The sequence below is a fragment of the Micropterus dolomieu genome, linkage group LG01 (assembly GCF_021292245.1).
Source record: "Micropterus dolomieu isolate WLL.071019.BEF.003 ecotype Adirondacks linkage group LG01, ASM2129224v1, whole genome shotgun sequence".
Taxonomy (NCBI): domain Eukaryota; kingdom Metazoa; phylum Chordata; class Actinopteri; order Centrarchiformes; family Centrarchidae; genus Micropterus; species Micropterus dolomieu.
In genome coordinates, this window is record NC_060150.1 from 53766914 (window position 1) to 53771141 (window position 4228).

Here is a 4228-nt window from a genome sequence, read left to right on the forward strand (position 1 = left end):
GCTGACTTCGTACAACATAACCTAAATTTTTCCCAGTCTGCTTTCTCAAAGCACCATCTGTTAATTGTACTTCCTTCTTGGAAACATACATTTGTGTTAATAATAGTGAGAACTGGAAAATGGTCACTTCCTATGGTAGAATCATTCATAACAAACCATTCACATGCGTTTACCAAATTATCTGTGTGATATCTAAACATGATGTTTTACCCCTGTTCACATCCATTCGTGTTCCCTGTCCATTATTAATGCAGACCAGTGATCTTTCTTCCATCATTTCTTCAATTATGTCCCCATTATTATCTGTGTGATTGCTGCCCCATAAGCTGTTGTGTGCATTGAAGTCCCCACACCATATTTCTTTCCTGTATACAGTCCCTGCCATTTCATTCAGTTTATTGAAATCTAAGTTTTTGCATGGGTTATAGAAATTAATCAATTTAATGTTTCCCTCTTTCCTTGGGCTATAGATTTCAACTATAATACATTCTGAATCTTCTGAGCTTGGGGATTCCCTGTAGGCCAACCCATCCTTGATAAAGGTGATGCACCCTCCACCAGTTTGGTTGTTAGGTCTATCGTACCTTATAGAGCTAAACACCTGGTATCACATAATCTAGTCTGTCTCGTAACCAAGTTTCTTGTACACATATTGCATCTGGAACAACATCTAATTCATGAATGTACTTTTTGAATTCTTGACCATTAGCTATAAGACTTCTTGCGTTCCACTGTAGTATGTGAATAACCATTATAAGCGTCCTAACCCTCTGTTTGTGTATTTCCATTTTCAGTTACCGTCAACAATGCATGTATTTGATCTGCTTTGATATCTTTCATATCAAGAAGCTTTCCTGCTGCTTCTACAATAGCCTTAATTCTGTCACTTTTCTTTTTCAACTGGGACGCAACATTGATGGTGTGACATATGAAACCCACAAGGTTCACTTTTTTCACTATCAACGTATCATCATCAACTTTACATTTATGCTCGCAACCATTCTGAGACATTCTGCTCGCATCCTCAACTGCTTTGCCTCCCTGAATCTCATTTTTAATATCTTCCATTGACATATTCAAAGGGACTCCTGATATAACTCCTCTAACATTTGCTGTTGCTCCTGGGATGTGGGCCTTCATCCTTTCCCCTTGAAGTGTGGACATACTAAGAATCTTTTCTTGTTGTTGTTTGCTGCTTGCATGTATCAGTATTCCTTTATTGTTCAAAAATCTTGCAAATTTGATTTTGCCAATCTCCTTCTCAATCGCCTTGGTAAGTTTAATTGGGTGATAGTGTCCACCATCCTGATTGAACTCAATTATAACTTTCCAATCGTTTCCTTGCACTTTCTCCGTATTCTCAGGCTTCTGTTTCTCACACTGACTAGCTCTCAATTTCTTGTTATTACTTCCCTCGCCGGTCTGGCTATGTTCTGACCAACTTTTCCCTCTCTCTCTTTGTCTCAAGTCCCTTTTCAATCTTACAGATCTGGGCATCATCCACTCCATCTCATCCCCATCTGAACTATTTGACATGATGTTACATTCACAGTACAGTTTATGCAAATCCGCCAACAAAGTTCGATCCTGCTATGTTTTCCGGCCACCGTTCGTTCACTCTCTCCACGTAGCTCCAAACCTCCGCGCCTTCCCGCTCGAATACAACTTCCCGGAAATCCCGAGTCCAGAAATGTAGTTGATATCGCCCAGAAGACTGGGTAAAGAAGAATGTTGCTTAAAGGAGTCCCCTCTCCCCTCTACACAGGCCGATGCGTGAGCTCCATGGCGGGATAGATTTTTAAAGTCACAGTGTCCCCACGTGATACTGACTCTGGTGATCCTGAGAGCCTCTTTACCCCAAAATATGCAAACACTGATTTATTCTATTGAATTCAAATTTATTGGCATTAAAGTTTCAAGACCAAAGTATTAAAATACAATTTGTCAGTATTAGCAAACAATATTTGGACCGTACACAGTAATACTATGAACATAATACAACATTAAGACTAAGGGATAGATAGATAGCTACACTCCAGCACCATTTAGGTAGAAATATGGCTTGTAGACCTGTGAGAAAGACTAAGAAATGAGAGACAGATCTCAATGTACTCTGAAAGAAGCACATGTACACACAGAATTTACAGCTGACTGATTTTGTATTTATACAGACAGGTTTAATGTGCAGACTTTCAGCTTTGTATAAAGGTAGTTTTTTATTTGAGTACATTTTGATCTTGATCTTAAATAAAGAGAATTAAAACAAATTATTTGGAGCCTAGTAGTGACTTTGCGGTATTTTCTCACTTGGAATTTATTTGGCCATCAAATTAAAAAAATCTACAACCAAGAAGTAAATGTGACCTTTTATTTAGTTAGATAGGGACTCATGTAATAACGTTTGGTCCTCTGAATATGGCAGTCATAGCGCCAGTAGAACTACAGCACCAACTAGGGGTGATTTGGTACCGCAATTTACAAAGACAACCTTTGGTCAATCCGCCTTCTCTGTTAAAGTAGTGGGGAAGTGGAAGTCAATACCCACAAACATTTGAAACTCAGAAGTTTTGCAATATTTAGAGCTAGCCTCAAACTTTGGCTAAAATCATCGCAAGAGTGTCACCATTAATGATTGCATTGTATTTTCTGTATTCTGTATATGGTGTATATATCAAACAGTTTTTATCAATTTTGAATTGATGGATACTATGTATTTTGTAATTGTATGTAGGCTAGTGTATTTGTTGTTTAGTGGTTGCTTTGTGTATCTTTTGTTTTGTCTACCTGCCCAGGGACAACAGATGCAAATTAGCTGTTAGCTAACTCTGGCGCAATTGTTTTAATTGTGCGCTGTCCCTGTCAAACAAACAGTAAATTAATGAAATGAAAAACTTTAACCATAGAAACAAGAAAAATATGAATGCATACACAATGTAAATGTATTCGATGTTATGGGGCAAAAAACACAAACAAAAAACATATTCATTCAAATTTATTTAAATTTGTTGGCACAAAAGTTTCACAAACAAAGAATCAATAATATTTGCACAGTACACAACATATATATATGAACATAACAACATTAAGGCTGAGAAAGAAAGAAATAAAGACAGATAAAACATCTTAGGCACGTGTTAGTGTGTGTTGCACTGCTTCATTGCACGATTGTCTTGCTGTCTATAAATAATGTTTTTCTTTATGTGTGCATCTGTACATGTTAGTTTGTGTCTGTTTTTTGTTGAGCTTGCTGTCCTGTTTATTTAAGCTTATTCTGTGTAGGTACATTGAGAGCAATTTAAGACCCGAGTCAAATTCCTGGTATGTGTCCACACACCTGGCCAATAAAAGTGATTCTGATGTTTAGGAAAGGATGAAGGCGGTACAGCAGCCGTACTGAAATTAATCCCCCGTTAACAGTAATGTACACTCACCTAAAGGATTATTAGGAACACCTGTTCAATTTCTCATTAATGCAATTATCAACCAATCACATGGCAGTTGCTTCAATGCATTTAGGGGTGTGGTCCTGGTCAAGACAATCTCCTGAACTCCAAACTGAATGTCAGAATGGGAAAGAAAGGTGATTTAAGCAATTTTGAGCGTGGCATGGTTGTTGGTGCCAGACGGGCCGCTCTGAGTATTTCACAATCTGCTCAGTTACTGGGATTTTCACGCACAACCATTTCTAGGGTTTACAAAGAATGGTGTGAAAAGGGGAAAAACATCCAGTATGCGGCAGTCCTTTGGACGAAAATGCCTCGTTGATGCTAGAGGTCAGAGGAGAATGGGCCGACCGATTCAAGCTGATAGAAGAGCAACTTTGACTGAAATAACCACTAGTTACAACCGAGGTATGCAGCAAAGCATTTGTGAAGCCACAACACGCACAACCTTGAGGCGGATGGGCTACAACAGCAGAAGACCCCACCGGGTACCACTCATCTCCACTACAAATAGGAAAAAGAGGCTACAATTTGCAAGAGCTCACCAAAATTGGACAGTTGAAGACTGGAAAAATGTTGCCTGGTCTGATGAGTCTCGATTTCTGTTGAGACATTCAGATGGTAGAGTCAGAATTTGGCGTAAACAGAATGAGAACATGGATCCATCATGCCTTGTTACCACTGTGCAGGCTGCTGGTGGTGGTGTAATGGTGTGGGGGATGTTTTCTTGGCACACTTTAGGCCCCTTAGTGCCAATTGGGCATGGTTTAAATGCCACGGCCTAC